We start from the raw sequence: 24,376 nt of genomic DNA, 5'->3' as shown, positions 1-24,376 counted from the left end.
TAGAGTGCATGGCAGCTAAAGGTCCTAAAGCCAAAAGTCGCGGTAGGCTACAACAGTACAACGTGGGATCACCATTTGAACGAGTCGCAATGGATGTTGCAGGTCCGTTCCCAACCAGTACGGCCGGAAACAAATATCTACTGGTTGTCATGGACTATTTCAGTAAATGGCCAGAGATATATGCCTTACCAAACCAAGAAGCGAAGACAGTAGCCGAAGCGTTTGTAGAAAATTGGATAACAAGGTTCGGAGTGCCCGTCGAATTACACTCAGATCAAGGCAGGAATTTCGAATCTTCCATTTTCCAAGAAGTCTGTACATTATTGGGCATCCACAAGACACGGACAACAGCGTTACATCCACAATCAGATGGAATGGTGGAGAGATTCAACCGAACGCTCGAAGAACATCTGCGGAAAATCGTTGATAAAGATCAACGGAATTTGGGCAAGTGCATCCAGATGTTCCTGCTGGCGTATCGTTCAGCGAAGCACGAGACAACTGGTTACACGCCAGCAAAGATTATTTTTGGATCTGATCTGCGACTCCCTGCTGATCTTAAGTTTGGAACGCATCCTACAGCTGTAAGAAATGATGGAGATTATTGTTCTGCCTTAAAGGAAGAAATGAATGAATTGCATCTAATGGTAAGACAGCATACGCATCTGATGAGCAATAAGATGAAGGACCGGTTCGATCAAGCGGCAAATTCAAAAGGTTTTGAAGAAGGTGATCTGGTCCTGTTGTACAATCCACTTCGAAAGAAAGGCTTGTCCCCGAAACTGCAGACATCCTGGGAAGGACCCTATATGGTGATGAAACGACTTAATGACGTGGTATACCGCATACAAAGAAATGGAAAAGCACGATGTAAAATGAAAGTAGTACATTTGGAGAGGCTCGCCCCATTTGGTTCAAGAGGATTTGTGCCTAATCGGGACGATTAGTGGAGGGCAGTGTTACAAAAGTAGTATTAAGATGTATTTGTATTGCTATATGCATCCCTTATTATGAACAATAGCTGTAGGTATATGGAATAGCATTTGTCTTGTTGTAGACATCTGGCGCCGCGAAACAATAGACATATGGCATTATGTTCTGGTAATTTCCAGACGCAATATTCTAGAAGGACACGTCGGCATCAGCGAGAAGTGCGTGGCTATATAAGCCGTGGCAGCGCCAACGTAATCAATCAGTGCTAAGAGTAAACTGCTATATTGTAGACGAGTTGTGAAATAAAGAGTTGTTGAATTAAATTAAACAGTGTTGACTTTATTTGTCAATCCAGAGATACGAACCTAACAAAGTAAACTAGCAAGCAGTAAATTCCTAACAATAATAAAAACTACTATGTAGTATTTATTGATCAGTTCACACATTACTGTGTGACATATTTAATAAAAAGTTTTTGGGGTGAAGCTGTTTTAACAGCAACTTATTTAGTTAATAGGTCCCCAAGTAGAGCTTTGGAAAATATAAGAAAAACACCATATGAGATGTGGCATAAAAAGAAGCCAATATTTACAAATTTTTGGATAAACTGTATACGCACTAAATAAAGTGCGTAAGCGAAAATTTGATGAGAAATCTATCAAGACTATACTCGTTGGGTATGAGCCAAATGGCTATAAATTGTGGAATGAGGAATCGAGAAAATTTATGATAGCTAGAGATGTAGTGGTGGACGAAAAAAATATAAAATCTATGACCTTAAATGAAAATGACTCTGTGGTAAAACATAGTGATGTTAGCAGAAGTCATGATTCTCCAATTGAAGAGAATGAAGAGTCAAATTTTCCATCACAGGAAATGAATGAATCAATGGATTCAAAGTCTGGTGAAAACTCAAATGAAAATTCCACTTGTCTCGAGAATACCGATCCAGTAGTTGAAACTGGTGATAATATACAAGAAAATGAAAATCAACAAGTCAGACGCCGTGAGAGAAATAAAGATAAACCAAAATTATCATATAGATTTTTAGAAAAATGTCTTATGAATACCCAATTATGTTTAAGTGATATTCCCAATACATATGAGGAAATTAAATTTCGCGATGACAGAACCTTGTGGGAGGAAGCCATTCAAGATGAACTAAATTCTCATTTTGTAAATAATACATGGTGCTTAGTGCAAAGGCCTATGGATAAAAACATAGTAGATTGCAAGTGGGTTTTTAGTTTGAAGCAAGATGAAAATGGTAATTTACTAAAATACAAGGCAAGACTGGTAGCAAGGGGCTTCACCCAGGAATATATGATGGATTATGATGAGACCTTTGCACCTGTTGCGCGAATTTCTAGTTTCAGATTTCTTTTAGCATTTTCTAATCAATATAATTTACTTATCCATCATATGGATGTAAAAACAGCGTTTTTATATGGAACTTTAAAGGATGAAATTTATATGAAGGTTCCAAAAGGTTTAAACCAGTATGATGGAAATAAAGTATGTAAACTAAATAAAGCTATTTATGGCCTTAAGCAAGCTGCACGATGCTGGTTTGAGGTTTTTGAAAGTGCACTTAAAAATTTTGGTTTTCAGAATCTAGAAGTAGACCGATGTATATATATTTTAAATAAGGGAGATATAAGTAAAAATATATATATACTAAATATTATATGTTGACGATGTGGTAATTGCCACCAGTAGTTCCGAAAGTATGTCTAAATTTAAAACTTATCTTTCAAGTACGTTTCAAATGACAGACTTATGTGAAATACGACATTTCCTTAGAATAAAAATTGATCGAAAAGATGATCAAATTTGTCTCAGTCAATCTGCATATATTAAAAATGTTTTAAAGAAATTCAAAATGGAAGATTGTAATCCAGTTAGTACCCCTCTTCCAAGTAAACTAAATTATGAGGACTTGCAAGCTGAAGAACCGTGTGAGGCACCATGTAGGAATTTAATTGGCTGTTTAATGTATATAATGTTGTGCACACGTCCGGACTTGAGTACATCAATAAGTATCTTAAGCCGGTATACTAATAATAATAATAAAAAATTATGGCAATGTCTTAAACGAGTTTTAAGATACCTAAAAGGAACTGTTGACTTAAAGATATCGTTCAAAAGGAATCTTAAAGTGAAGAATATTCTTATAGGGTATGTCGATTCTGGTTGGGCTGGAAATGAGACTGATAGGAGAAGTACTACAGGATATATATTTAAAATGTTTGGAAATTGTTCAATTTTCTGGAGTACTATGAAACAAAAATCAGTAGCTGCTTCATCTACCGAAGCCGAATATATGGCCTTATTTGAAGGTGTTAGAGAAGCATTATGGCTAAAGTCATTAATAAATGAAATTAAGTTAAAATTAAATGGCCCAATAGATATTTTTGAAGACAACCAAGGTTGTATTAGTATAGCCAATAATCCTACTTGCCACAAAAGAACTAAGCACATAGATATTAAATATCATTTTACCAGGGAACAAATTGAAAACAAACTAATCTGCGTCAAGTATATTTCCACAGATTTCCAATTGGCAGATATTCTAACGAAGCCACTACCAACAGCTAGATTCACTGCACTGCGAGACCAACTGGGACTAACTGGATCTTCAGCCTGAACATAATTCACCTTTAAAACCAAGTCAAACTGGGTCTCTTGGCATATACATATATATATATATATATATATATATATATATATATATATATATATTTAACAATAATCAAACTAAAATAATTTCAGTCTAACCATTGCTGTTTATATAAACGAATCTTGTTAATTTATGTTTTTTTTATTGATCTAATTGGGTTTTACTGGGTTTCCCCAATTCTTTGCAGCAAATGCTGGATCAAAAAAGAAAGAGTCCCCAGAGAAGAAAAATAATACAACCATTTGAATATGCACACACTCGTCTGAAAATTATGTATCTTTTGTTATTCCTTAATTTTGTATCAGTGTAACTTTTGAGGTGGCGTGTTGAGAATACCAAAAGTCACACTTGTACACATACACATTGTGTGTGTGTGGAAAGGGAATGAACAATGAAAATCACAGAGAGAGGCAAAGCTCTCTCTTCTCTTTGTTCTCTCCCTCTCTGCCTAAGAACATTTTTGCTTCATTTTTTGTATGCACATGCGTGCCCCTTTTACCATGGATAAATTGATACGAAACTCTTTGATTCGAGAGAGCGCTGTCAAAGTCCACATTTTTTATAACATTTGCCAATGATGCCACTATGGAAGAAATGTGTTAGGGAATTTTTAGTAAATGTTTTGGAAGTTTGTAATTTCCACACCACCGCTGAGGTATACAAAAGACGCGTTACCGAAGTTAGTTTTGGGTGCTCGGTTCCCCTATAGGCCTATATCACCCATATAGGTACAAAATAAAATCACAACATTTATTTGTACTTATAATTTATAATTATAGTAATATTTACATCTACTACGTTACTCCAAACAACATATTAAATATTACAATACTATATACTAAATTACATTATATTTCGCAAGTATGATATATTTTTTATTATGCAATAAATTGCATCTAAAACAAGATCAAAATAGGCACAATTTATGAAAAAATATTTCGAAATTTCACTAAATAACTATATTTTTCTACTAATTAAAATTATTTACGAAAATGGATCCATCCTTCGGGAAATTGAAACTCCTACGCAACCAGCCACACACTTATTTTTAGTTCTCGGCATTTTCCTATAATACGTTAGGAAAACATAATATATTTATATACATGTATTTACGATGGTTTTAATAATACACTTACCAACTTTATTTTTAGTAAAAACACTTATACACTGTATTTTTAATAAAAAAACACTATATTTTCACAACACAATTACTTATGTATTCCACAATGAAAAAAAAAACGAACTGATTTTGTCAGTTATTTTTAATGGGATTTTGTCTGGCAGTTCATTGTTTTGTTTGTCACCTGATTCGTAGCCCATGAACTTTCAGTGTTGCCATACCAAACCGTGAGATCATGGGCTCTCTCAGAAAGCGAAGAGAGGAGTTTCGGATCAATTTATCCATGCCTTTTACTTACTTGCAGACAACGAGAGCGTGCGGTTGTGTTAAAGAAATAAATAACTAAAACGACAATTAAAGTGTTTTTCATTTTACTATTTTGGCAAATAGGGCTGGTGTGTTTCCTGGAGTTGATATAAAACATTAATTATATAAATTCCATACAAATATTTTAACGAATGCAAAAGTGAACAATAACAAGTCGCTTACACGTTTGCTAACAGCTACCCGTCTTGCAGGGTATTTTGAGACTAACGATAGAGACTGTTTAGTGAATAGTAACTAGTCACAAATTGAGCTTTACCTCAAAATGTCTCAAATAGAGACTAGAGACTGGTTACAGAATCCCGCTATACAGTAAATGTGAAAAATAAAGATCAAGCTCGGTTGAAATAAAGAGCCAAACAAAGAAGCTTGAGTTTTTATTGCACCAAAACTATTAGGGGTTTCACGTAGTCTCATAAAGTTATAAGTTGTAACCATCGGAAAACATAGCGTCCAGAGTTGTATTTGCGTAAACTTACTTTAGTATGCAATCCAACAACAAATTTTTTAAACTAGTATAAAAATGTATGATTTTACGATGCTTTATGACACGTTGTGAGTACCCCACATATTTATTTCCATACGTTTCTGTCGGTTTTTTCTTGCAATCGTGGTATATACATATGTATATATGTTTATAAAAGTGTGTACAATATAGCAAAAAATGCTAAATGCATCTAATTGTGTTTATGCATCGATAACCGTTCGATGAGAGAGCGGAAAATAATTATACATATAGATGTTTATAATGTATATATATGTATATAATGTGTTATATATTGATAGATTATGAATATTTGTTCCCAGGTAAATATGTATTAATCGTTTTTATAAGGATCTTTTTATTAAGAGATTGAGTACAGTAAATGTAAAGAGCATAAAGGTGAGTGTGAGTGCGGTAAAAATTTCCGGGGGAAATATGCAAATGTAACAGTAAATATGTGTACATACATAAATTTCGCTTATTATCTTTTGTGGTTCTCTCTTTTGCCTTTGCTTGTGTTTTAAGCGATCCTGCTTGTTGCTTTTTTTTGTCTTGTTTTTTTAGCCCAAGGGGTATCGCTTGAGATTCGCAAAGAGGAATACTTGACTTATATAAATTTTGTTGTTTTTTTTTTGGTATTTTATTTTGTGGTGTGTTTGGAGATACGAATTAAGCGGAAAGGCAGATCGTTGAACATCGACGTTATTTAATTTATGTATGTACCATTTGATTGTTTAATTACATAGGCATGTACACATATCTGTGTAATGGAATAAAAAACCCGGAAATATATGCACGTATGTGTTGCACTTATTATTATATATATTTTAAATATACACCACACAACACACCACTCACAAAGCAACACTGGCACACTCACACTCACAACACTCATCAACTGGAAGCAGTAGTCTACACCCACACACGCACCAATACATGCCGTACATCAACCCACCATAACTCTCCACAGCCCAACCAGCAAAAGCCCTCGTCCTGGAAGAGGCCGCTTCCCTTTCGATCACGATCTACGAGCGATACACAACAGCTGACGGTTTTTGGCTATTTTCGGCGCGCAGCAGATTTTCTCGTTTTTTCTCCAACCATCTTGCCTCATCGGTTGATCTTCAACGCGCAGCAGTTCATCCAATCTAATTTCGATTTTTTTTATATATATGTATTATTTGGTGCAGCCTCCATTGGTATCCGACCAAGGAGCCCAAGAATTCACGGTTTTCCATACATTTACTGTCACTTCACTGGTATCTGACCAGGGAGATTTTTTTCTTTAACATTATACTTTAAATATTGTAAACGCAATTGTAAAACTTGTGAATATCTTAACGAATTAAAAGGCAATCATTTGGCCATAACAAAAAAGGCTTTATTCCGGAGTGGGTGCTAAGGTGTAAGTGCTAAAGAAAGTATCTATGTACGTATGTAAGTGGTAAAGTAACTATGGTCCTTCGAGCCATTCTGAATGGCACTATGGTGAAAAACTAGCAAACTAGTTTAACTAAAAATATAAAAAAAGAGAAAGGAAGTACTAAAGAAAAAATTGGTGACAAGATGACAAAAATTTGATAAATAACTAAAAAGTGCTTAGTGGAAAACATACAAGTGTAGTGAAACAGAAAACAGGTACAAATACAAAGTGCTAAAGTGCTCGAAAATTGAAAAAGAGCATAGTGAAAAGAAAATATATATATTTATGTTATATACATATAAGTGTAAGTGAAAAAAAGAGGGAAAGTGCATACAAATATACAAGTACAGCATAACAATAACAAAGTCATTATTGCGTGCTGGCGCAAACCCTACAGCGAAGTTTAGAGCAAAAAAAAAAGCAAAAATATATACATGCACACATATATAAATCATTTGCCTAACATATAAGTAACAGTGCGGTGGCAAAAATTAGCAGTTATAAAAAACAAAAGAAAACGGGCGCGAAATATAAATAATATATATATATTATAATATATATATAATCAAACGAATACGGGCGCGCATCAAAAAGCAATATATGTAATTAATTACATATTAATATATAAATCGGGCGCGGAATAAAAACACAAACAACAACAAGCCAGCAAGCAAGGAACCCACCGAACTATCCGAGGGCAGGATTACAGGGAGAAAAACTTTCCGACCCACACTTTGGCCAACACTAATCCCCAAAATCCCATGACGGATATCAAAGTGAGTCCTATCGATTCCTTTTAATATTTCATTTTTCATTTCTCAATTTCTGCATATACATATGTATATTATTACGATGAAATTTTGTGACAAGTTGATTTAACTTTCATAGAATAACTCATTAAGTTATTCTCACTTTATTTATTGGTTTTGCAAAAAAAAATACCGGTTATCAAACAGTTATAAGTAACTTTTGGTAAAAACGGAAATACTGCAAAGAAAACAGTTGGGTATAACCGACAATATATACATATATGTATTATATATATATATGTATTATATATATTATATATATATATATTAGGGTGTGTCATTCTGAGGCAACCTTTTATTTTCAACTGAAAAACAGGCTCTAAACTTTCGAAAATGTGTAAAGAAAAGTCACTCAAAAGATGAGCTCTTAATATTAATATTAAGAGGTGCCTCTTTCAAATTTTCTGTTTTCCATATAAATAACATGAAAAAAAATCATTTTTTTTTTGTGGTGGTTATTGTGCGGAGGTTTTATATGTGCACGCGATGGCTGCCAGTAGGGATGGTAAACTCAATTCCGGTTCTACTCGAGAATCGAGTTTTCTCGTTAAAAAATCGATTTTTCAGAATCGATCTTCAGTAGTCGAAGTCGATTAAGAATCGGTTCTTGACATTCGAAAAACACATCTGCGTTCGATCTGTGTGAATTCGTTTCGCCCATACACTCCACACAAATCCATTTTGGATTCGTTCTTCACATAGTGAACACGTGCAACAGGCAAACGGAACATTTCTTCAAAATTCATTTCTGATGTAGCACTTTTATCGATTTCTTTGTATTTATTATATTATATATATATTATTAATAAGTTATTCCAACTTTTATTTTTCTCAATTTTATTCTTATAACGGGTGATTTTTTTGAGGTTAGGATTTTCATGCATTAGTATTTGACAGATCACGTGGGATTTCAGACATGGTGTCAAAGAGAAAGATGCTCAGTATGCTTTGACATTTCATCATGAATAGACTTACTAACGAGCAACGCTTGCAAATCATTGAATTTTATTACCAAAATCAGTGTTCGGTTCGAAATGTGTTTATCGACAAATTTTGTTCAGCGATGAGGCTCATTTCTGGTTGAATGGCTACGTAAATAAGCAAAATTGCCGCATTTGGGGTGAAGAGCAACCAGAAGCCGTTCAAGAACTGCCCATGCATCCCGAAAAATGCACTGTTTGGTGTGGTTTGTACGCTGGTGGAATCATTGGACCGTATTTTTTCAAAGATGCTGTTGGACGCAACGTTACGGTGAATGGCGATCGCTATCGTTCGATGCTAACAAACTTTTTGTTGCCAAAAATGGAAGAACTGAACTTGGTTGACATGTGGTTTCAACAAGATGGCGCTACATGCCACACAGCTCGCGATTCTATGGCCATTTTGAGGGAAAACTTCGGACAACAATTCATCTCAAGAAATGGACCCGTAAGTTGGCCACCAAGATCATGCGATTTAACGCCTTTAGACTATTTTTTGTGGGGCTACGTCAAGTCTAAAGTCTACAGAAATAAGCCAGCAACTATTCCAGCTTTGGAAGACAACATTTCCGAAGAAATTCGGGCTATTCCGGCCGAAATGCTCGAAAAAGTTGCCCAAAATTGGACTTTCCGAATGGACCACCTAAGACGCAGCCGCGGTCAACATTTAAATGAAATTATCTTCAAAAAGTAAATGTCATGAACCAATCTAACGTTTCAAATAAAGAACCGATGAGATTTTGCAAATTTTATGCGTTTTTTTTTTAAAAAAAGTTATCAAGCTCTTAAAAAATCACCCTTTATTTATTACTTTTCGTTTGCCATATTGCCAATTGATTTTTTATAAGATCAATAAATTCTGATACGAAATCTTTATAAGGGGGGAGCCTGCTTTAGAAGCTTCAAACAAACGATTTATTTTTTGTGCTTAAATCTCTTTAAAAAGTATCTAACAATATTTCCCCAAAGTTATAGATTGGAATTCGAAATATTGTCGAAGCTAGAAGGGAAATAGTGACCGAGCGTCTAACAGGTATATGAGCGAAATTTTACACTTTTTTTTGAATTTTCTTAGTTTAACTAAAAGATAAATGATTAAAAAATCACTTGAATCAATTATTTCTTTCCCTCCCAAAAAATCGATTTTTTGAAGCTTCTAAAGCAAGCTACCCCTTTACCCTTGCCATTGTACGTCCGCGACATTCACTGTTCAGCGACACGAGAGAAATGAGATTTTGTCCGCACACAACGCCATACACGAAACACATGTGCGCGCACCGATCGTAAAAAATCAAACACTTTTGCGAACATGGATCGGCACGAGCACAAGCCCATACACGAGTAAACCGCACGCGCACACATACCGCACTTGTGTGTCGTGTATGGGCATTTTTACGTAGGAGCAATAACCGGTCGACTACACGTTCGCTAAGAAATATCCGTCTTGCAGGGTATATGAAAAAGGCATAATAACAAATCCCTACTATGAATTATATAAGAAGGAATCGATTTACAGTAAATAATAACCTTATTTTATAACAACAATCTACTATATAGACGGTTATAGAAAAAAAGTTACAACACTAAATATGTCTGCCCATATAATTTATATATTAAGGTATATTCATTTGTTAGAGGTTAAACAATGATGAAAATAAAATAAGCAGGCCTATCTACTGCTAACAAATGGGTAACAATTAAGCTAGGAATGTTTGTATTATATAGGTAAAAACTGTTAACCCAAACAGAAGCCCTCTTTTCTTATAACTGTTAAGATTAACATATTGGTAACTCATTTCCTAGCACAGGAGGTAAAACATAGCTAGAATAGAAAAGAATAGAATATTTTTAATTGAGGTAATGCACCGCGACCTAGGGTCTATTGTGTCCTCTCCTATATCACTTGACCTCCCAGAGCCCCAGTAGCCTTAACAGTTCCAGTAGCTTTCCGGGCTCTAGTGAGGTGATGTGATCCCTGCTGATATAAACGGAATCCAGGGCCTTGAGCCTTTTTCCACAGATTGCTGTGCAATCTAGGATTAGGTGAGCTGGTGTTTCCTGTTCCGGGTCGCAGAACCGCCAGTTAGCGCAGGAGACCATGCCCATGTTGGACAGGTGCTTCCTGAGCTTACAATGCCCTGTGTAGATTGAAACGAGGAGACGGAGTGTCTCACCGGGGAGGTTAATTAATTCTTTAAACCTGGAGCGGTTATACCCACCTAGAAGCAGCTTGGCGTGGCTGCACAAGGACAACGTCCGGTGTGTTTTACGTGGGTACCACGGCGCTCAAAAGCACAGCGGATCAAATCAATGCGTTGATCAGCGCCCTGAGAATGCTAAGCATTTTCAGTACCAATTGGCAGTGTGGAATGGATACACTAACCACCTTGGTCGGGTTCGAGGCCCATCTAAAACCTCTGCCGTGCTTTGGGTCCGGCACCCGGTTGCAATGCAACTCCACATTCAACTGAAAAGTCAGGTCTTCCCATCCTTGACTTGCGTCACATATCTGATGCCTACCCCGTTCACACGGACAATCGGTGGACGAAACGGCGACAATCTACCTTTCAGCAGCATTGCCAACGTTTTGTCCATCGATATGTCAACCCCCACACCTAAACCCCAAGAATTAACGATCTCTAAGAGATCTCCTCCCGCCCGTTCTAATTCCAACCTTTAGCGACCTTCAACCATAAGAAGAAGGTCGTCCGCATACGCGCAACATTTACAGAGTGGCTCGATATGCCCAAGCAGAGTGTCCATCATAAGGTTCCAAATATATGGACCACAGATCGAACCCTGCGGGCAGCATCGGACAACTCCAATCTCCACATTCCCATTCATGTCGACAAGAGAGGCCTTTCTGTCCGAAAAATAACTCCGCCAAAGAGTAATTTCCGGACAGCCAAGCTCCTCCAGCCGTTGCAACACTCGATCCCAGCTTAGGTAGTCAAATGCTCCCTTGAAGTCAACAAATATGCCAAGGACATACTTGTTGACATTCTCTCTAACGACATTCTGCACAAAAAACCACTCGTCCTCTATACTGCGTCCTTTCCTGAACCCAAACTGCCTACCCGACCACATACCCCGCGTTAGCTCCTGAAACCGGTCCACCACGACTCTTTCTAGCACTTTTCCAAGTATTGGAAGGAGACTGATGCCCCGATAAGATCGAGGATCGCTCCTGACCTTATTAGGGGACTTCAGGAGAGGAACAACCCTAGCACTTTTCCAATCGCGTGGAAAGTATTCCTCCCAGGCGCACTTATTATAAATGGCCTCCAGGTATTCCGGAATGAACTTCCGTAAGCTTTTACACATCTCTCCGTTCAAATCATCAAAACCTGGGGACCGTTTAGACCTAACCAGGCCAAAGGCGTACCCCAACCCCCATCATCTAATGGAGGGACAGGCGCCTCTTGTGCTTGAGGTACCTGCACCTCCGTCCTAGGAAAGAACACACCTAACAGAACCCCCGCACACTCTCACCACGACGATAACAAAGTGTCACCGAGGCGAAAAGAGGTGATATCGTCCCTCCTATGACCCCTGCAGATCCTATAGACCTGACCCCAGGGGTCGTTCCTATCCTCTCTAACAAAACTCCTCCACTCTTCCTCTTTAACTTTAACTAAGTAACATCTCTTTATACTCCCTATCCGCACAACTAAATTCATACCTAAGCTGGGACAGCCTATCAGAATTGGACCGTCGGGCGCGTTGAAACTTTCGCCTCAAACGCCTGACAGTCCTCCTCTTCAAGGTTAACTCACGCGTCCACCATTTAATTTTACTAATCTTACGACTTTCACACCTCCTAAATACCCTATCATTTAACCCCCAAACTACCCCGTATAGACGAGCAATTTGCTCGTCAACCCCCAACTCCTCAAACTCACTAAGCGGTATATCGGATACCGCTTCCCTAACCAAGAGTCCATATTGGTTCCAGTCAGTACCAGTGGTACGCCATCGCCGCAATGGACTCTCATAAGGTGAGGGAGGGGATCGAGGGGTAACCATAATTTGAAGCAAATTATGGTCACTCAATCCCCACCCTCCCCTAACCTCCCATCTAACAATGAAAGCCCTACTTGCTGCCTCATTCATAAGCGTCACGTCAATGTCGCTCACGCCCCCAGGCCCATCGAATGTATACCATTCGCTCGGTTCATTCAAAATGTGGAGGCTATTAGCCACCACCCATTCGCTTAATGCCTCGCCTCGACTGTGGCTTTGATATCCCGACGAATGCCGGGATACCTTACTAAACCACATCGATAACCAACCCTAGGATAAATGGGCTGGCCTTCCCTTAAACTCACAGTGCATTGCATTGACGCAACTGGCAGCTTTGTGGCCTTCCTGACCGCACCTCCGGCAGACATCTTATCTAGCCCTACATTCAGCCACCCTATGGTCAAATCCCATACAGCGAAAGCATCCAGCGACGGGGCTATTCGGTCGCACCCTGAAGGAGAACCACTTTATGTAGTACCGACCTGCCTCCAAGAGGGCGGACATCAATTTGTCCGGATCCTCAAGGACGACATTGGTGCTACCGTCAGCGTCCACCTTCCAGGGACGACTGACCATCCTCACGTCAGTCCTCTGGGATGCCGGGCTGAAGTCCTGGAGGTTCAGCCGGAGAAGTTCCTCCATGAATTCTTCATGGGGGATCTCCGTATGGACCCCTTGGACCACCACCCGACGACCCAACTTCCGGTTGACAGAGACGTCCAACCCCACCTCCTCGAATTTTTTGTTATTCGCGACTCTCTCCCTCTCTAGGACGAAGGGAATGCGAATAACCGCCCCACCACCCTTGATAGGCCTAACCTCGTGGATCCTCACACCAAGTGAGGGACCCACCTCCTTCACTACGTTTTTAATCACCTCTTTGGAGGAAGTTGCAGACCCCTTACTCCTGACAACGACCGACCAAGTCTCCACAGGCTTCGGCGTCACCGGTGCAATAGCTTCCAGCACAGGTGCTGGAGGTTGCACAAGGACAGGCGGTTTAGCCTTTCTGTGCATTCCTCGACTAAAAGCGATTTGGTCTCGTATGATGAGATCGCCTTTAGTGCCGCTTGATTATCGCTGAAAATAGCTATGCGCTGGTTGCGATAGTTGCGGCTGTGGTTGACTTCAGCGCACTGACTAATGGCAAAAACTTCAGCATGAAAGATACTTGGGAAGCAGCCCATAGGTATGGACAACTTAGTACGCGGTCCCGCAATACCTGCCCCAATACCTTCCGGTGTTTTTGAGCCATCAGTGTACCACTGAATGGTACTGTCTTCCAGCAGCCTTTTGAGCGTGGAATCATTCCACTCCGTCTTGCTGCCTAGAGTTACTTTAAAATTCTTCTTGAGGTTAATTTTCTTCGTTGTGCCGTCCCTTGGGAAGAGGGCCAGCGGTGTGCTTTCCGCTAGAGCGTCCATCTGTTTAGAGAACATTATCTTCCCTCTTCCGTAGCCTTCTGCTGACATTAGTAGCATGGTGTGCTTTGCTGCTAGATTGATCACCTGATGCAGCGGTGTGAGCTCAAGTATGACTTCCAGTCCCGCCGTGGGGCATGTGCGCATTGCCCCCGAAGCACAAACACATGCAAGTCTTTGCAGGTTTGACAGTTTCCGAATCACCGTTTAGTGAACGGTGGTTTTTGCTGGGTTGATATTTAGCCCTACCGTGTTGCACCAAGTTTAAGCCCCTTTGAACGATGTCACAGAGAGTGTTCTCAAATCTGCCTCTCGCCATTATGACAATGTCGTCCGCGTACCCTTGGCAGCGGATTCCATTGCTGGTGGGCCACGCGAGTAGTTCGTCTACTATCAGGCTCCATAGCAGAGGGGATAAAACTCCACCCTGTGGGCAGCCCCTCGTGGTGACAAGACGAATCCTGCTTTCTCCCACTGTTGTTTCTGCTACCCTAGTGCGCTTCTATCCATCGTTCCTTCTCTCGAGTGCCTTGATCACGCTAGTGTGAGACGCATTATCAAAGCCGCCCTCAATGTCTAGGAAGGCGCAGATCGCAACCTCGTAATTATCCAGCGAATCCTGCAGCTCAGACGTCAGTTGGTACAGAGCAGTATTTGTGGATCTACCCGCTCTGTACGCGTGTTGTCTGGCATGTAGGGGTGCGACCTTCACCGCTTCAGATCTGATATGGTTGTCTATTACTTTTTCCATCCCCTTCAGCATGAAGGAAGTCATATTATAGCTAAGATATTCGGTAACAAATGCTTGTTTACATCTAACAGGTACATATGCATATGCCATACACATAGAAGCGGTGACATAGCATTTAACAACCAATTATAATTGTAATTTTAAAGATTAAGAACTTCTAAGGGGCATTGAGTTACTTTTTTCCACTCGCTGAACAAAATTAACAATTTTTTTAACTAATGCTCAAGAGAAGAGTAAAAACCAGCTAATAGCACGTACAGACGTCAGCGCTACACCTTTGCCTCCTTTGTGTTTACAGCATCAGAGGTAAACAGTTTTTAATTAAGTTTTGCTAATTAAATTATGTGCAAGTATACCTCTCCCCTCCGATGCCCGGGCGAGGTCGGAGGTATAAATCGCCTTCTCTCCGTATACCGGCTCTGCGGACGAGTGACCAACCCTTTCCGGATTACTCGTGGGACCAAAACATGAATGTAACAAACAACTTAACAACAACAACAACAACTACAACAACAACCATGACGACGACAACAGCGACGACTACGGACATGAATTATAGGAATCCGATCACGGAATCCGTAGAGGACGAATTGCTTGCCTCCAGCCAGGAGACAAGTAAGAGTACTACCGGACGTACCAACCAAAGTACACCGGTAGATACAGCAGACAAACCATCAAACTTAAAGTAGGAGGCGTCCACCTCCAAGGCTGCCATGAGCACCAACCAAAGTGCACGGGCGGCTAAAGACAGCAGAAAGAAACGAAAAAAATCCCAGAATCAGCTGAGGAAAAACCGGTACCAGAGGGCGGTCTTCATACTAGGGAAGATAGCCAAAGATCAGGCAGCCGGTACCCCAGTTGATGAGGCTGAAACAAAGCGCCTCAAATCTATGCAGGTCCTATATGCAGGTGGCCATAATAGATGGGAAATCCTCCTCTCCGAGCACTATTCAGGAGAGATGGGTGGAGATAGATGTCAGATTGTCGAGTATGGTGCTAAGCTATGTACTCGACAATCCTGCGGGTCCCCACCCGGAGTTTGACTCCTTTGAGACCCTCAGGGGCTACAGGGTCATCAAGTGCGCGGACCAGGCCTCGCTGGATTTTCTGACGGGTAGTGTTGCTAAAATTAGCAACGCCTTTGTAGGCCTCCAATTGAGGCTTATACCCGCCAGGGATATTCCAAAGAGGCCTCGGGCTCGCATTTGGTTACCCCCACTAGAGGAGCCAGGCGAAAAACTCCTGAGGTGCATTAAGCTGCAGAATAAATCTATACCTGGTATAGTTGAGTGGCAGCTTATAAAGGAGGAAAACCCGAACAAATCAAGCAAGCCAATACTAGTAGCCATTTGTGATGAGTCCATTGAGGCTCTGAAGAAGACTGACAACAAAATCAGCTTCGGAATACGCAAGGCAAGAATAAAAATCTTCCAAGGCGACAAAGCGGCTGACGAAGACGACACGGAAGAGGTCGACGACGCCAGCCAGTTGCTAAGGAATGTGGGCATTGAAGAACCCCGAGATGCCCAATAACAACAACATAAGATGCGTACAGATTAACCTGCAGCACTCGAAGAGTGCTACAGCGAATCTGACAACCCTCGTGAACGAGGGGGGCATCGACATCAGCCTAATACAGGAGCCCTGGGTCAATGAAGACTCCATAAAAGGACTAAATAGCAGCAATTATAACCTGTTTTACACGCGGAACAGAGGTAAACCTCGGGCATGAATTCTTATCAATAAAAGTATAAATGCATTTCTTTGTCCTAATTACAGCACAGCAGATATCACAGTGGTGAAAGTGGAACAGAAGGAAAAGCCCTTCTTCTTGGTCTCGGCCTACTTGGCCCATGACGAAGATATACCACCGGCCCCGCTCACCAAGCTAGTAGAGGGGAACAAGAAGGATGATGTCCTAATAGGGTGTGATGCAAATGCAAGGCACACCGTATGGGGTAGCTCCAGTATAAACACCAGAGGTGAGTCACTCTTGCAGTATATTTTGAACAGTAAGCTAAGTATTTGCAACAAGGGAGATAAGCCAACCTTTATTTTCCCAAGCTCGGATAGGTTCCCGGGGTGGGAGGAAGTTCTAGACCTCACGCTATCAACAGACACAGACAGTCTCGTTGTGGATAACTGGAGGGTGTCCGATGAGCCTTCCATGTCGGATCACTCCTGGATACTCTTCAGCATCCGCGAGAGGTACATTGCGCCTCTCACATACCGGAACCCTAAAAGAACGGCATGGGGAAAATTTACCCGTATAGCAACAAAATGCCTCGAAAAGGGAGGCTATAAGAGTATCTGAAATCCAGAGGAACTAGATTCAGAAGTAGAGAAGTTGGAAAAAATCCTAATCACAACTTTTAATAAATCTACTCCGCTAACAGTTTTGAAAAAGAGAAAGTCTCTTCCTTGGTGGAACAGTGAACTCAAGAATTTGAGAACACAACTAAGCAAAGCTTTCAATGAGAGTTTTAGAACTAAAATATGGCAGCCATATAAAGACCTTATGAAGGAATACAAAAAAGCAGTCAGGAAAGCTAAAAATGACTCATGGCGAGCTTTCTGCACATCGATTGAAAGTTACAGAGAAACCGCTAGGCTGAGTAAAATGCTATCCAAAGACCATATTAATACTGCCTACATTAGGGCGGAGGGAAGTGATTGGACCTCCTCGGCAAAAGAGTCTCTGGAGGTACTAATCAAAACACACTTCCCCGGGAGTCAGGAAACACCTTCAACGAGGGTTCAACCGGAACCACCGGTGAACGCAGCTGACTATCGAAGCCAAATAGTAGACAAAAGAAAAATCAAATATGCCATAAATAGTTTTGCACCATTTAAAGCGGCAGGTCCTGACGGGATTATGCCCATAATGCTGCAAAAACTGGTAGAACCAATGGTTCTAAGGCTTGAAAATATATACAAAGCGAGCATTCAACTATCTTACATCCCAAGAAGTTTGAAAAGGAGTAAAGTTGTGTTCCTTCCGAAACCAGGCAGAAGAACACATGAGAATGCCAAGGATTTTAGACCTATAAGCCTTACCTCATTTATGCTGAAGGTACTAGAAAGGCTAATAGATCTACACGTAAGAACAATAATGGCGGGGAAGTTATCGAAGTCCCATCATGCGTACATAAAGGGCCGATCAACCGAAACCGCCCTTCACGAGGTGATAAGTGTGATTGAAAAATCACTACACCTCAAACAATACACCATGGCTGCTTTTCTAGACATAGAGGGCGACTTCAATAACATAGAAGTAAATGCGATAATTAATTCTCTGGCGCATGGTGGCATAGATGACACTGTGAGCAGATGGATACTATCGATGCTTGAGAATATGAAGATTATAGCTTCAAACGGCGCTGCAACACAAACAAGTTATGTGAGTAGAGGGACGCCTCAAGGGGGGGTCCTCTCTCCGCTTCTATGGGTTGTAGCGCTGAACGAAATACTCCTCCAACTAAACGGTGGAGGAGTGAAAGCAGTAGCGTATGCAGACGATATAGTGTTGTTGGTATCAGGTATGTTTCCTTCAACAGTCAGCGAGATTATGGAAAGAGCACTTCGTAGGTTAAACCTATGGGCTAAAAGCAATGGTCTAGGAGTTAACCCGAACAAAACAGAACTGATGCTATTCACGAGCAGAACCAAAATACCTCAGTTTCAACTTCCGGTACTAAACGGCACAACACTCACTCTATCCCCAACAGCTAAGTATTTGGGGGTGGAGATTGACGCCAAACTGTCCTGGAAAATAAATATAGAAAAAAGAATAAACAAAGCATACATGGCCTACTATACTTGTAAGAAAATTGTCAACAAGAATTGGGGCCTCAAACCAAGTATAATCATGTGGATGTACACGGCGGTCATAAGACCCATACTCACATATGGAGCTCTGGTATGGTGGCCAGCGCTAAACAAACTGTACAACATAAGAAAATTAAATGGAATACAAAGAGCAGCATGTGCGGGTGTTACAAGCGCAATCAGGTCATGTCCGACTGATGCGCTCAATGTGATCTTGCATCAACTACCAATGGACATTTTCATTCAAAAAACAGCAGCTATTGCGGCGATGAGAATAAAAGAATTGGGAGGTTGGAATCAGCAGAACTACGGACATAGCGTAATCCTAAACAAACTCACTATTAATAAATCAGACTACATTCTCCCAAAGCTGGATTTCAATAGGCACTTCCAGGTGAGAATACCATCTAGGCGAGAATGGAGAAGAGGTTCAATTGCAGAGGAGGGTACCACCTCAGTCTATACCGACGGGTCCAAAATGGACTGCGGAGTGGGCACGGGGGAATTCTTCGCTGATCTGGGCATATCTCTCTCTATACGTCTACCGAACTCGGCTAGCATCTTCCAAGCAGAAGTACTAGGCATAGAAAAAGCCTGCGAAGTTCTATTAGAAAACCACGGGAATATACATAAAGCAACTATATTTACGGATAGCCAGGCGGCCGTCCTGGCATTGTCTTCACCCATGACAAATTCCAGTATAGTCCACAACTGCAAGAGAGCGCTAAGCTCAATAAAAGACAAGCTCCAGCTAAACTTGATCTGGGTTCCCGGCCACAGGAACATTTTCGGTAACGAAAAAGCAAATGAGTTGGCAAAGGCAGGAGCTTTCCTCAATGAATCCGAGGCGGAGCTCATACCGAGCCCGCTAGGATCGATCAAAGGAGAGATCAATAGACAATTTCAACAAATTGCTAACAACAGGTGGAAAAACACTACAAAATTCGTCATAGCTAAACAATTATGGCCAACATACGACAGGAAAAGAACCAACGACGTATTAAATAGGTCAAGGAAAAGTATATACAGAATAACAGCTACCACAACAGGGCACTGGCCATTTGGGGAACATGCGTCCAAAATGGGTATGCCCTACAACGACATCTGCCGTGGCTGCGGAGTAGCAGGGAACAAGGAAACAATCTTCCGCTTTCTCTGCGAATGCCCAGCTCTGGCACAGATCCGACATAAAACACTCGGAATCCACCAAGCACCAAACCTTGAATGGATTTCCACCAAAAGCATATCGGACATAAGTAGTTTCATCGAAACCTCAAAATGGTTTGAGAGAGAAGGTGGAACGTAACAGCAGATACAGGAGGTTCCACGAGCAGTGTATCAAAATGGCACATCAGTGCTAATTGAGCCCGATAGGGCTGCACTCCTACCTACCTACCTATACCTCTGCTAATGGTAGGCACCTTGTCGCGGTGCAGAGGCTTAGTCGCAAGGGCGCCGCATGCGGACGGCGACCAAGGACTACCACTTCCTAATCCAGGGTGTCATGCGACCCGTGCCCATTGGATGATTTGCAGCTAGGAGGAACATTCGGCTGTTCTCTAACGGAGCCTCCGCAACACCGGGCCGAATTGGGGTGTAACTGTGGCCTTACCGCGCCAAGGGGCTCTGGCGTAGCGGACTCCCTAGTTCCCCATTTAACAAGAAGACCCGACAGCTTACCCCGTTGAGCCAAGGGTCGTACGAACAAGATGGATACAAATACAAAAACCAAAACAACAACAACAAATCAAGATGAATCGACAACGCAACGAATTAGGACAACGGATACGGAACACGACAGGGAGAAGGTAAGAGCAGACGGAGCAGCTGGAGGCCGGGGAGGTCAGGGAGCCAAACGGAAGTTTAGCTACCTTGATGCACTCTCGCCAGAGGAGCGGGCGCTGTTCGAGGAGCATGCCAGGGAGGACGAAGACGACATGCCCTCTAGCAGCGGCGTCCGCCGCTCAACAGACGTCAATACCGCGGATGCAGCCCAAAGCACCACCAGGACCCACCGAAATAGGCCAAGCCACTCGGACTCGGGAGAGTCGCATTGGGCAGAGGCCGGTGGCGCACGCAGGAGGAGAAGGAGGCACAGGAGGGGAGGGCAGAGATCTCTCCCAACGGTGGACAAACCCGGCGGGTACGATGACCCTCGGAAGAAGGCCATGAGCGGTGCCTGCCTCAAGTGGTATATGCGGTACCTCCGGGATGGGATGACCCCCGAATCGGCGGAATCCCTGGCCAAGCGACGGTACGCGGACACCGCGATATCCCCAACAAGGGAACGTGGCAAGGCAGCGTCGGAAAGTGCGCAAGGCAGCCGGTCTATAGACCGTGGCCAGGTTAGTGCACCACTGACCGAAACGCGCGGTGACGGGAAGGCGGTCACCTTTGCAGAGACCGTAAAGAGGAGAGCGGTCAACTGACACCACAGGCGCCCCCCCGTTCGAAAAGGCCGAGGGACAGCAGCAAGAGGGCCGAAGGACAACCGAGTCGGAGCAGCTCACGGTGCTCCAAAACCTCCTCCTAGAAGAGGTAGCCGGCGGAGCTGAATACGCGGCGTCCTTCCTTGGGGTTGACTTTAGAGGTGGCATGCTACAGGTGGACTGCAATGACCAGGCGTCCGCCGACTGTCTGCGGGAATTCACCCCAAAGTTAAGTGGCTGGACCGGTCCAGTCCTCTGTGCAAAAAGGGCGGAGGACCTGCCGGTCATGCACAGGATGACGGTGTTTCTCCAGCGCAGTGATGACAAGCCGTACCAGTTTGCCCTGAACCTAATCAAGAGCCAAAACCGGGGCCTTAGCATCGCGGCCTGGCGAGTTGTTAGTAGCCAGTTGGAGGACAAAGGAGGACTACGAGGATGGAGATGGCATGGCTTCCGCCTGTTTTACAGGTTCAGCAAGGTGGTCATGAGGCCGCACAAACCAGTGACCACAGGAAGACTGCCACCCAGCCGAGTGGTAGCGCGTCAACACGGACAGGAACGATGGCAATCAAGGTGATGGAGAGGATGCAGTTGGACGCCGAGGCAAAACAACCGGGCGTGAGCAGGGTTGAGCAGACCACGAAGGTCGCTACCGCTGACGTCCTGGATGCCCAGGAAACCGAGCTACCCTCCACCCAGGAACTCCTCGAGGGACTAGAGGACCACGACCCAGTGAACAGCAGCGCGAACGACGGAGGGGATGTGGACATGCCCCCCCTCGAGCCACTACCTTAATGGCCGTCGACGTGGAAGTTGCCCAAGTGAACCTGCATCACGCGGCGGGGGCCTCAGCAGTGATTACGAGCAGGTTCACAGCGGATAAGTTGGGCGTTCTGTTGATCCAAGAACCTTGGGTCTACAAAGGAGAGGTCAAAGGCCTCAAGACGGAACAAAACAAGGTAATCTGGGACATCTCCAGCGAGAGACCTAGATCGTGCATAGTGGTCAGGAATAATGTCAATTTCTTCTGCATTTCAGAGTTCCTGACGCAGGATTTGGTGGCGGTACAGGCCAGAGACTGGGAGGGCAAAAGCTTCGTCTTGGCATCAGCCTACTTCCCAGGGGAGACGGCAGCAGCACCCACTGAGGGAGTGATTAGGCTCGTGGAGTACTGCAAGAGGCACAGGCTGTCCCTTATCATCGGATGTGATGCGAATGCTCACCACGTGGAATGGGGGAGCACGGATTGCAACGCAAAGGGTGAGTCTCTACTAGAGTATGTATTAGGTAGTAATTTAGCAATTGAGAATGTGGGTTATGAACCCACTTTTATAACTATAAGCAGGAGGGAGGTGCTGGACATCACCTTCAGCAGCGAGCATGCTAACGGATGGGCCTCAGGGTGGAGGTTTTCAACGGAGCCCTCCCTGTCAGACCACAGAATAATAAGGTTCGCACTGAAGGTGAAGGTCAGGCAACTTCCCCGAGACGCAACCCTCGAAGAACAAACTGGGGTGTTTTCAGGGAAAAATTAAAGGACGGGTTACAAAGGCAGAGTCAGATCGATGATAGCGTTACGGGCCTGGGGATAGAGAGCAGGGTGTTGGCACTAAATGTGTCAATCACTAAAGTCTACAATAATAGTTGTCCCAAATAGCGCCCACAGATAGACGCAACTGTCCCTGGTGGACAAGAAAGCTCGCAGACCTTAGGAAGAAGGTACGCAGCCTATTCAACAAGGCGAAGCGTACAGAGGTCTGGGAGGAGTACAGGTGCTACCTAACTCTGTACAATAAGGAGATTAGATCAGCAAAACAAAACAGCTTTAGGAGCTTCTGCGAAAAAGTCTCCTCCACACCAGAAGCGGCGCGGCTGCACAAAGCTCTGGCCAGTGGAAAGACCAGCACGGAAGTGGCTATCAAAAGGAGTGACGTGACGTTTACGACTAGCGCGGAGAAATGGGCGTCAGAGCTTCTGCGTTCTCACTTCCCGGAGACTATCCCGGTGGACCAAAGTCTACCTGTGAGCGAACATAGGCCAACCCGCTTGGATTGGGTAACCGCTAAACAGCTAGTTACTGCGGACTCGATCAAGTGGGCTATGGCCTCGTTCGAGAAATTCAAGTCTCCGGGGGTGGATGGCATCTTCCCGGCGTTTTTGCAACAGGGCGAGCAGCTGTTGCTACCTCACCTTGTTCGGCTGCTAAGGGAGAGCCTTGCACTGGCGTACATCGCGGACCCATGGAGGACGACAGAGGTGATCTTCACACCAAAAACAGGAAGGAGGGACTACTCTTTGGCCAAATCCCACAGGCCTATCAGTCTAACCTCCTTCCTGCTGAAGACGATGGAAAAGATTATTGACAACAATATAAGGTCGACGGCGCTGAAAACTGTGCCCCTGCATGCTGCTCAGCACGCATACAGAGCGGGAAGATCAACCAGTACGGCTCTGTACCAGTTGACCTCGGAGATCGAGAGTTCAATGGAAGAAGGGGAGGTAATTATATGCGCCTTTCTAGATATCGAAGGTGCCTTTGACAACACGTCTCACAGGAGTGTAGCCAGGGCACTGGAGAGAAGGAAGGTGGCTACACCGGTGCGCAGATGGATTGACGCTGTGCTGCGCACCAGAATAGCTGAGACCAAAGTTGGCGATACAACAATTCGTCTTGGGGTGACAAGAGGGTGCCCACAGGGAGGTGTGCTATCACCACTACTGTGGAGCCTTGTCGTGGATGAACTGCTAGAATTGCTAACTGACAACGGGATCCGCTGCCAAGGGTACGCGGACGATATTGTGATATTAGCAAGAGGTAAATTTGAGGATACTCTCTGTGACCTAGTACAACGCGGTCTGAATCTGGCAAAGGGGTGGTGCAGGGGAGTTGAATTAAACATCAACCCCTCGAAGACAACCATCGTCCCATTTACAAGGCGCAGGTCCCTACCCGGCCTGAGGTTGGGGGCAGAGAGATTGAAATGACTAACAAGGTTAAATACCTAGGGCTCACTTTGGATTCTACCTTACGATGGAAGCAGCACGTGAACCAAACGGTAGCCAAGGCAACAAAAGCACTGATGGTATGCAAACGGCTGGCGGGTAGATCCTGGGGCTGTAAGCCAAAAATCATTAGGTGGTTATACACCATGATTGTCCGACCGATTATTA

General features: G+C 43.1%; 1 protein-coding gene across 3 annotated transcripts in view; it reads left to right on the top strand.

The window, feature by feature from the left end:
* Positions 1-6,926: 6,926 nt before the first annotated feature.
* LOC105233232 (receptor-type tyrosine-protein phosphatase kappa) overlaps positions 6,927-24,376 on the top strand; it is a 60,397-nt gene continuing 42,947 nt past the window's right edge. For 2 of the 3 annotated variants that reach the window (XR_007423736.1, XR_007423735.1), the window contains exons 1-2: positions 6,927-22,164; positions 22,244-22,465. The gene's annotated coding sequence lies outside the window, so the exon portion shown is untranslated. The remainder of the gene's footprint in view (positions 22,165-22,243; positions 22,466-24,376) is intronic. The other variant, XM_049462452.1, reaches the window with a different exon arrangement.

Source organism: Bactrocera dorsalis, chromosome 1, assembly GCF_023373825.1.
Source record: "Bactrocera dorsalis isolate Fly_Bdor chromosome 1, ASM2337382v1, whole genome shotgun sequence".
NCBI classification, from domain to species: Eukaryota; Metazoa; Arthropoda; class Insecta; order Diptera; family Tephritidae; genus Bactrocera; species Bactrocera dorsalis.
Note: the sequence above shows the minus strand (reverse complement) of the source record. Positions and strands in the feature narration are given on the sequence as shown.